Genomic DNA, 11,832 nt, shown 5'->3' with positions numbered 1-11,832 from the left:
TCCATGCTATGAAAAAGGTTCCTTATGCTAATGCTATAGGTTCTGTGATGTACTTAATGGTTAGTACTAGGCCTGATATTGCTTATGCTGTTTCTTGCCTAAGTAGATACATGTCAAACCCTGGACCTGTGCACTGGGAGGCCCTGAAATGGCTTTTGAGATATCTGAAACATACTTCTAAGTATGGTCTGTGTTTTATGAAGAGTGTTGATGGTGTAAATCTATGTGGTTTTGTTGATTCCAATTATGCAAATGATAGGGACAAAAGAAAGTCCACCACTTCTTATGTGTTTACTGTTTGTGGTTCTTGTATAAGTTGGAAGTCTCAGTTACAGCACATAGTAGCCCTCTCCACTACAGAGTCAGAATATATAGCCATCACAGAGGCTATGAAGGAAGCAATTTGGTTAAAGGGAGTTCTTTCTGAACTTAAACTCTTAAAATCTGTTCCTGCTTTATATTCTGATAGTCAGTCTGCTATTCAACTATGCAAAAACCCTGTTTTTCATGATAGAACTAAGCATATAGATGTTAGGTTCCATTTCATTCGAGATGTGGTTGAAAAACAAGAAGTTTTATTGCATAAGGTGCATACTGATAAGAATCCTGCTGACATGGGAACTAAATGTCTACCTGCTGATAAACTGCTCATCTGCATTAAAAGGTTACACTTTGATTGTGGTTAGCATGTGCATATGCATGTCCCGGGGAAGACCTTGTTGATTCTCTAGACCTTGGTCTACTGAAATCTCAAGGCAACATAAAGACCTACTTGACTAATGAGCCTTGTCTCTTTGGTGTCTTGTTAGGCAACCTGGTTGGTTCTTGACTAATGAGCTCTGACTCTTTGGTGTCTTGTTCTGACCTTGTAGGCTGTGATGAAGCAACACGATGACCAAGGCTCTCCTCTGTTTACCAAAGGTAGTCCAAGGTGGAGTATGTGGAATTATGGACTAACATTTGGGCTGGGAATTAATTCGGCTGGGCCGTTTAATTGATGGCCCATTCTGTCTTGGCCCGTTACTTAATGAAGAGTTACCCCGATGGCTGCCACGTGTCACTCTCACTCGGATCTTGGCGCTGAGTCGTTGGATTTGAGGTGTGTTTCTCTTGAGTCTATTTGTGACTCTTGACTCTTCACTCTCTTCATTCGAACACTATTCTCTCTCTCTCTCTTCTTGAGCATCTGCTCTGCCTTCTCTCTAGAAGCTCTCTCTCTCTCTCGAAGCTCTGGCCGATTCTCTTCTCCGATGGCTTCGATCTCTTCTTTTTGGTGAAGATCGAGTGTTATCTCTCAACCTCTGTGTTGGTCTGGAGATTTGAGGGAGTTCAAGCGGTTGAGCTTGTCTCTTGTTGTTTCTGGGAAGTTTATCGGTTGGCTTCTCAGATCCGTGAGTTCTGAGGGTTCTTGAGGTTGTGTGATTGTGTTTCTGAGTGATTGGTTCTGTAAGGGTGGTTTTGTGTGGTAGCAGTCGGGTAACCCTAGCTCGGGGTTTAGATTGGTTCCACTGTGCTCCCTTGTGACTTGTTGGATAGGACGGAGGAGGTCCTTGGCCCTGGTGTAGTCGTGGTTGCGACCTGAGCCATTTCTCTGTTCCTTGAGTTCTGTTTTTGTGTTCACAGTTTAGATCCATTTTGGATCTGTTTCCCTTGTCATACTAACAGTGTACTTGAGTGTGCAGGTGAATTGCAGCGATAGATCCGGTGCTTTTACAAGAGGATCAGATCTTGTAAATCGATTAGGATTCTTTGTTAATTCTTGCTTCTCTTTGTATCGTTCCTGTTTTGTGTTACTTGAATCTGTAATTGGCTTGTACTTTCTGAGATTAGCCATCTCAGACTTTTGTCAATACAAAGAGGTCCCGGTAATTAGTGAACCTCGAGTAATCTGATCCTTACACTAAGTAAGGAAGGGGTTAAGAACTTAGCTTTATGGCCGGAATGGCTGTCCAAAGACTACCGACGACGGCGAGGCCACGAAGGCAGCCGCACAGACTTCACGGGGCAGCAACGACACTTGCGAGCAATGGACGGCGTTCGACTGAGAGGAGAGTCGACTGCGACGCCGGCCGGACAGAGGCGAGAAATCGCCGGTGCTGGCGGCGAGTCGGTGAACTCCGAGGGACGAGGGCAGCGCCGCTTCTGAGAGAGAAAGAGAACAAGGAGAAGCGGCGAAGACTCTCACTGTGCATGCACAGCAGCGGCGGCTGAAGCGGTGTGTAGCAGCGGTGATCGGTGATGGCGGCGGATCCCTAGAGAGAGAGCTGGAGGGCCGCGACGGCGAGCCGCCGCGCGCACAGCAGCGGCGGTGGCGTGAGCGTGGCCGAGGAAGAAAAGAGAAGGGAGAGACGGATGGAGAGAGAGGGCGCCGCTGGAGGCGGCGAGTACGTTCTCGCCGGAGAAGAAGGTGGTGCATGAAATAGGTCTACTAAATAAGTGCTGACGTGTGCATGAGCGCATGCACACGAGAATGTTATGTTGAGAGTTGAAACGAGAGAAGTTAGAGTTAGTTACAGTTGTTAGCAGTTGATAGTTACGAATTCAGCTATTAGCTGAATTCTACTTCATTTTGTATTCATTCATTCACATATTAACATATTAATGCAAAACTCTTCTTCTCTCAATCTATCTCCTCTCTCGCCTAGGTCTATATGCGTAGGTGCGATTCTGGTGGCCGTTCTTAGCTCCGGCAGCCCCAATTCTGCACCAAGTGGTATCAGCTTCTCCGATCCAGCTCCTGTGATGGTTGAGACTCGCTCCGGCGACTCGCGTCGCTTGGAAGAGATGCTCGCGGCCGCCATGGCTGATCTCTCCAACCGTGTAGCCGAATCTGATCGGAAACACGAAGAGCGCGACAAACTCCGAGACACTTCCGATGGATCTCGCGATCTAGCTATGAAGGAGCTTCGTGAAGGCCTCCTCGCTCTTTAGCTTCAACAAAACGAGATCCTCCATCGTTTTGCTCCGCCTGCTAACGGCAATTTCCATGGGCAAATTGGTGGCGGTGCTCCGGCTGGGCAGTACGCTGGTGGTCCCCAACCACGTCAACAATACTTCGCCATTCGTCAATCGAAAGTCGGTTTCCCTATCTTCTCTAGTGAAGATTTGGCCGGATGGATCCTTCGTTGCGATCACTTCTTCACGGTGGATCTAACACCGGAGGAGTCGAAAGTCAGGCTGGTTGTGATCAATTTCGAAGGACGTGCTCTTCAATGGTTTCAAAGCTGATCAAAATATCAGGATCACCCAATGTCCACCCCATGGCCGTTGTTTCTACAAGCGCTCAAAGCTCGTTTTGGTGATCAAATATTGGGAGATCTGATGACCGAACTCCTTGCACTCAAACAATTAGGTTCCTTCGCTGATTATCATGATCGTTTTGAACTGTTGTTAGGACGTGTTTCTCTCTCTGAATCGTATGCAATTAGCCATTTTATTAATGGTTTGAAACCGTCTATTCAAAAGGTTGTGCGCATGTTTATGCCTCAAACATTAGTTCATGCGTATGCTCTAGCTAGACTTCAGGATATGTCTGTTCCTGTGAAGGATAACTTACCTCTGAATGCTAGACGTTTTATGCCTCAGGACACTAGAACCTCATACACTTCTGCTCCTTTACTTCCTACCCCTATCACCCCTGCATTTAAGTCTAGACGCTTGCTGACCGAGGATATGGTTGTGATGAAAAATTTGAGCGAGGCCATCGTTGTGCTAGGAAGCAGCTTTACTTGTTAGAAATTGATGATGGATTAATCAATGTGGAATTGAACTCTGATCAGATTAGTGAGGACAGTGTTGAGGATGAAAACCCTTTGATATCCATTCATGCTATTAATGGCTCTTCTTCAAGGAGCTTTCGTACTATGAGAGTTACTGGCCGAATGGGCAAGAAAGCACTTCACATTCTCATTGATTCGGGTAGCACTCACAATTTCCTTGATCTGCAAGTTGCAAGGAAATTGGGTCTTGTACTCACTAGTGTTACCCCAGTGTTTGTTGATGTGGCGGATGGGAATAGATTGGAGTGCAAGTCTATGTGTAAAGGGTTGAAATGGTCCCTAAGAGGCACTACATTTTCAACTGATGTGCTTCTTCTACCTCTTGGAAGTTGTGATATGGTTCTTGGAATTCAGTGGCTGGAAACTTTTGGTGATATCCGTTGGAATTTTAAGAATCAAACCATGGATTTCACCTTGAATGGAAAGAGAAATTTACTGAGAGGGGGTTCCACTGAACAGGTAGTTCATGCTGTATCTGAGAAGGAAATGAATAAACTCCTTGCTCATCACGAGGGAATTCAACTCTGCTGTATTCAGATGAATACTAACGGCCACTCTGAGCTTCTCACTATGGGGCAGGAACACACTGAGAAGGATTCCCATATTCTTCACCTATTCAGTCGTTTCTGGATGGACAGAGCTCTATATTTGCTGAACCAACTGCCTTACCTCCAATGAACTCTCATAATCATAAAATCCATCTTCTTCCTGATGCTACTCCTGTCAACTCCAGACCTTATAGGCACTCAGCTTTGCATAAAACTATAATTGAGAAGCAAGTTTCTAAGCTCTTGAAACAAGGCTTTATCCAGTCTAGTGCGAGCCCTTTTTCTTCCCCAGTGGTTCTAGTCAAGAAGAAGGATGGAACATGGTGGATGTGTGTGGATTACAGGAGGTTGAATAAGATTACTATTAAAGATAAGTACCCCATTCCTCTCATTGATGAACTATTGGAAGAACTTAAAGGAGCCATTGTTTTTTCTAAAATTGATCTGCGGGCTGGCTAGCATCAAATCCGTATGGAGGTGCAAGACATTCCAAAAACGGCCTTTAGAACACATGAAGGCCACTATGAGTTTGTCGTGATGCCCTTTGGCCTTACCAATGCACCGGCTACATTCCAAGGCTTAATGAATGATATATTTCGACCCTTCTTGAGGAAGTTTGTGTTGGTTTTTTTTTATGACATCCTAGTGTATAGCAAGGATTTGGATGCTCACCTTGATCACCTCAAATTGGTCTTTCAACAATTACAGGAGCACTCCTTGTTTGCTAAAGCTAGCAAGTGTGAATTTGCTAGACCTCAAATTGAGTACCTCGGTCATATTATTTCTGAGCAAGGTGTTGCTACTGACCCGAAGAAAATTTTGCAATGCAAACTTGGCCTACTCCATCCGATGTATCCAAATTGAGAGGTTTCCTTGGCCTGATCACTGGTTATTATAGAAGGTTCATACGAAATTATGGCATTATTTGTAAACCACTCGTTGATCTTCTCAGAAAAGATGCCTTCCATTGGGATGCTGAGGCTGATAAGGATTTCTTGGAGCTTAAACAAGCTATGATCTCCCATCCTGTCCTAGCCTTACAAGATTTCTCAGTGCCATTTGTTGTTGAAACGGATGCATCCAGCTATGGAATTGGTGTTGTGTTGATGCAAGATGGGCACCCTATTGCTTTTATCAGCAAAGCCTTGTCCCTTAAAAATAAGAACCTCTCTGTCTATGATAAGGAGTTATTGGCTATAGTGTTTGATGTCACTTACTGGAGTCACTACTTAAGCAGCAAGCCTTTTGAAGTGAGAACGGATCATAAAACATTGAGCCATATGATGAAACAGAAGCTCACAACACCTGGCCAACTCAATTGGTTATCCAAGTTGATGGCTTTTGACTTTGAGATTACATATAGGAAGGGAGTGGAGAATGTGGTGGCTGATGCACTTTCTAGGGTGCATTCCTCGGAGATCTTTTGTATGGCTATCACTACTGTCTCTAATGATCTTTATCCCTTAATTAGAGCTACTTGGGAATCAGATTCCTCTTTGAAACTGGTGATAGCTGAGCTCCAGCAGAACCCTGCATCTGCTTCTAAATTTTCTTGGTTGGGGGGTCAGCTGCGAAGGAAGGGCAGACTTGTGGTTGGAAATGATGTTGCCCTGCGTTTAAAAATCATACAATTGTTCCATAATTCGAGTTCTGGTGGCCATTCTGGAGTGCTAGCTACCTACAAGAGACTCTCTTCACTCTTCTACTGGCCAAACATGGAAAAGCATATCAGAAACTTCATTCGGGAATGTGATATTTGTCAGCGGTTTAAGTATGATAATTGTGCTTCTCCTGGATTACTCCAGCCATTACGTATTCCCGAGGCTGCTTGGTCTCAAGTCAGCTTGGATTTCATTGAAGGCCTTCCCCTATCACATGGGAAATCAGCTATTCTTGTGGTGGTCGACATTCTGACTAAATATGCTCACTTCATGAGCCTCACACATCCTTATTCCGCCTTATCTGTTGCTCAAGTTTTTCTTGACAATGTTTTTAAGCTCCATGGCCTTCCCACACAAGGTCTTTCTTAGCCAATTTTGGTCAGATTTCTTCAATCTACAAGGTGTTGAACTTCACTTGTCTACGGCCTACCACCCTCAATCTGATGGCCAAACCGAGGTGGTAAATCGTTGCTTAGAGACTTATCTCAGGTGCATGTGTGGGGATCAGCCTACTAATTGGAGTAAATGGCTCAGCCTCGCTGAATTCTGGTACAACACTTCCTTTCATTCTGCTATGGAGACCACTCCATTTGAGGCTCTGTATGGCTACCCTCCCCACTTCACATTCCCTATTTTCGTGGCGATTCTACTGTTCATGATGTCAACGAAAGTCTGTTAGCTCGGGAGGCTATGCTAGATGTACTTAAGTTTCATTTGGGTCGTGCTCAACGTCGCATGAAACAGCAACATGATCGGCACCGTTCAGACCGCCGCTTTACTATTGGTGATTGGGTCTACTTAAAGTTACAACCTTATCGCCAGAACACTCTACGCGACATGCAGTTCCACAAACTAAGTCCTCGCTTCTTTGGTCCCTTCAAAATCATTGATAAGTTTGGTGAAGTCGCCTACAAACTAGTTCTTCCGTCTGATACAAAAATTCACCCGGTTTTCCATGTTTCTCAATTAAGGAATAAGGTTGGCCCGCTATCTCAACTTCACGGCACTCTCCCTTCCATTGGTAACTCCACCTTTATGGAACTAGTACAAATATTGGATCGTCGTTTGGTTAAGAAGGGCAACCAACCAGCTACGCAAGTGTTGATTCAATGGTCCAATTCCTTCCCCGAGGACGCTACGTGGGAGTTTCTTCACGACATCAAAGAGCGATTTCCTCATTTTCAACCTTGAGGGCATGTTACTTGAGGGGGGGAAGTTTGGTGCATGAAATAGGTCTACTAAATAAGTGCTGACGTGTGCATGAGCGCATATGCGCACACGAGAATGTTATGTTGAGAGTTGAAACGAGAGAAGTTAGAGTTAGTTACAGTTGTTAGCAGTTGATAGTTACGAATTCAGCTATATAAGTTGAATTCTACTTCATTTTGTATTCATTCATTCACATATTAATGCAAAACACTTCTTCTCTCAATCTATCTCCTATCTCGCCTAAGTCTATATGCGTAGGTGCGATTCCGGTGGTCGTTCTTAGCTCCGGCAGCCCCAATTCTGCACCAGAAGGACGACGACGGGCTCTCGAAATTTGGGGAGCTCCCACCTAGGGTTCCTAATTTGGGGGAAGAAATGGTGAAACAAGAAAGGGGGGCGGCGATGAAGTGGGGGTAGGAGGAGATTGGGCCTCCCCAAATAAATTTTCATTTTGGGCCAAGAGATTTATTGTGATGATGAGCCAGTTTTTTTTTTTTTTTGGCTAAGTTAATTTAAGTTTTGGGTTGCCTTCTACCTGAACAATTATAGAGTTGGACCACTCCTTGGGAATTAAAAGTTGGGATAAGAAACTAATTAAATCATGGGCTCTCTTAATCTTTTCTTGCCCGATTCAATAATTGATTGCCCGCTAATTAATCCTGCGATAATAAATAAATAAAATTCCCGGACTTTAGTTTAGTGCTCGAATAAATAAGGTTAAGGGATAGTACACAAATTAATTCCGAAATAATGAATAGACCTCGGACTTATGTTAACGCTTTACATAGGAAGTAATGCTCTATTGTTAAACGAACAAATAGTAGACCTCCACATAAAATTTAAATCGCATGATTTAATTACAGCTCAAAGACTTATCTAGGGGATACAAAAGAAAAAAAAAGGGAAAAGGATTTAACTAATGCTCGAATAATTTTTGCAAATCCCCAAATCAATTTAAATCGCACGATTTAATTAACGCTCAAGGACTACTTACGAATTAAGAAAGAAGGGAATAAAATGATCATGCATATAGGATGCATTCATGTTAGGTTCATATGGCTTCTTAAAGCCTAATCTAAGTATACTTCATTTTCTAAAGGGACGTCGTCGCACGTCAAGTAAGACCAAGTTGAGGAACTTTCAATTAAGGAATTAAGCTCTGAGGTGGGCATTCTTTTCAAAACGTGATTTTAGTATGAATATGTGAAGCTTTTCTAAACATGTTTGTCATGCCATGTTTTTTTGCTTTTACGATTACCTATCTGCTTCGCTATGCCAATCATGTTAAATCGAATTCGGGTCCCAGTAGGGCCGCAAACCCTACTCAGACTAGTGTACATCATTATCTCTACTTCATTGATATATGTTTATTCTATATATCAATAATTAAAACACACAGCGAGATAAAAAAAAATCTTCTTATTATAGGATAAAAATTGATATATAGAGTTTTACATAGACAAAGTAGCTCGAAACGTGTTTTACGGTTTACAAACCATAAGGCCCTTCTTGGTATAATAGAATGAAATAAGAAAGGAATGGAATGAACATGGAATGGAATGATTATTCAACTTCAATCTCTTGTTTGGTAGTGATAAGAAATACAAAGAGAATGGGATTATTATTTCTAAGTTGATTTCATTCATATGTTTGGTGACTACAAATAATATATGAATAAAATAGAATGAAATATGAATAATATGTGATTCCAAAATAAAATTAATTCATTTAAAAATATTTTTGCCAAATATTTTGGATCATATTATTATGGTATATGTGTGTGTGCGTGTGTTGACCTTTCAATAATATTTATCATTCGCATTCTTTGGTTCATATTATCAGTAGTTTTTATCTACAACCTATTTCAACTATACTTTTGATTTTCAAGACGTTATTTGAATCAAATAAAATTCAATCCAATTCTAATGCACGAAGTAGAAACCAATTCAATCATTATACACATCAAAATATGAGGGTTGTCTAACTACCTATAGTTATCATCAAAGTTCTGCATACTCTTCATTCAAACATAACAAATATAACTAGCATACTTCTAAACATATCTCAACCCATTGAAAACATAAACCTAGCATCCCCAAATTACTACTCTCTATGTCCCATCATAAGTGAGTCGTTGTATTTCTTTAGGGATCGCCCCACTATGAGTGAGTTTGATATGGATCTTCATGTTGAGATCCATCAATACTTTACTCAAGATGTGTCAATTGTATTTAATCTCCAATTACCCAACGAATTATAGGGATATCCAAAAGGGAATGCATGAAGGAAAATAAGATGAAGAAGGTGTATTGAAGAATGAACCTCCTTGGGACCTAATACCTTTCCCAAAACAAAGAGGACAACCTTAGGCTACTTTTACTAAGGAAAGCACCGCATTGGCTCTATGATCCATGAATACACTCACAATGGAAGCATACATTTACTTGATTAAATCTAGATAGAAGTAAACAAACAACTTCAAACAGGAACTGGATAAATCTAAAAACGGAGAGAATGTTCTTAAAGTGTCTTATAAATTATACAGTCTATCGCTAAGAAAATGAGCCAAAGCCTACTTATACTATGGAAGAGAAATAACATAAAAGGGACCCAAAAATGGGCTCAAACTAGATAAAATTCGTGCATATTAACCTGCTCGGGTATCCTTGGTGCAAGTTCTACCCCTCCGGGTAGAAGTTTCCGAAATTTGAAGGTCAAAAACTTTGATCCGTCCGGGTGGAGTTGGCTGCAACTTCGCCCCATCTGGGTAGAAGGTTCTAGACTGTGCAATTTTCATAAAATGGCCATAACTTTCTCGATTCGACTCCGACTGAGGCATGCAAGGTATCTACGTGAAACTCTTTTGAAACTTAGCACATTGGAGGTCTCGTTTTGAAGCCATCTTGATAGGTTGGTTACTGTTTGAATCATGACTCAACTGCATCTTAGCTCCTTGTCATGGCTTAGCAATCTTCTTAGACCCCAATCTATTCATGGTTCACGCCTTGAGTGACCCAATCTATTCATGGTTCACGTCTTGAGTGAATCCTTTTATGCACGGCATCGATGATCGTATAAGAGTCATTTCCTCCTTTATCCCTTATCCACTTACTCCCTCAACATCATTTTTATAAAATCTTATTGCCCAAAAGAGTGTCTCACATATAATGAGACGGAGGGAGTATTTTCAATCATCACATCGCATGCATGTTACAGTTTCATACCTTCAAAATCAATGCTCAAAACATACTCAACGGAATCTTTAGAATTTAAGTATTGAGTCGTCGTCCTTTCCATATCTAACTGGCAAAAACCTTAGTCATACCATACTCAAAAGATTTATCAATTTGCAAGCTTCAAAAATAAGATAGAAGTGACAGTTACATTGAATTAATAATATTCCACCATTTAGTTTTGTTCAGCACATCCATCTAGGGCTACCTAAATGGTTAATCGGTTATCAATTAACCAAATCGATTAAGCTTCAAAAATAAGATAGAAGTGACAGTTACATGCTCAGCCCCGATTGTCACGTCTCGGAGAACTCGATTCTCATATCTAACCGAGAACCATTCGGTTTAACCAAAAGAACTGCTAGAGGTGGATATCTTCACAATACAAGTAGATTTGTTTGTTGTTATGCATACTCTCTGTCCCATTACAAATGAAATGTTTTTTTTTTTTTTGGTTGTCCCATTAAAAAATGAAACGTTTTTTAAAATGAAAATAATATCATCCCTATTTTTTCATATCTTCTACTTTATTCTCTCTTTATTAATTCACAACATAGCACTATCTAAAATCTCATACCCAAAAGCAAATGTTTCATATTTAATGGGACGGATGGAGTATCAATGAAGGTAATTAACTACTTTTAAAATAATATTTGGAGAAGCTATATTGTCTTATTAGTAACAACAAATATGCAATCGCTGAACAAATCATAGCATATTAGGAGCAACAACAAACCATTTTTTGTTTGTTTTGTATGTATTTAATAGTATCAGTTCTCTTCATTAACTGGTTTTATATCAGTGAATGTAATCATAGGTGTTTGCAGATTAATATTATTAACCAAATTAAAAATATTTATCAAACTACCAATATCTTTCGACTTAAAGATGTGTTTTTTGCATCTCCATATTGCAATCAATGAAGGGAGATTATGAAATCGAGACGCGTTCGTGGTAGAGATGGGTGGATCTTCTTAGTTATAATTGGTTAGGGTTTAGGGCTTGTTTAGTTTTGGTACTTAATTCAAATATTATCTGTAAAATTCTTGATATATAGTTTAACTCTTTCATCCACTAGATACTTTTTGCAAAAATAATGTGCTCACTTTTATCTCTAACACCGTTCAACAATACTATTAAATGTATTTATCAAAATTGTGTAACATTTCTTTTTTTTCAAAGCTCACTCCTTTATAATATACTAAAGGATTGTTCAATTTGTAAGATTTTATCTCATAATTATGTACATAGTATATTGTGAGATTGAGTATCAAAACTTAATCTTAGATAGATAATTATACAATAATTAGTCATAGACACCACCCTCCAACTAAAATAATCTCAATAATCTCATAAATTATTCCTAGATAAATAATTATATTATAATGAGTCATGTCAACCA

Source organism: Salvia splendens, chromosome 13 (assembly GCF_004379255.2).
Source record: "Salvia splendens isolate huo1 chromosome 13, SspV2, whole genome shotgun sequence".
Classification (NCBI taxonomy): domain Eukaryota; kingdom Viridiplantae; phylum Streptophyta; class Magnoliopsida; order Lamiales; family Lamiaceae; genus Salvia; species Salvia splendens.
The sequence above is the reverse complement of the archived record's forward strand: the minus strand, read 5'-3'. Positions refer to the sequence as shown.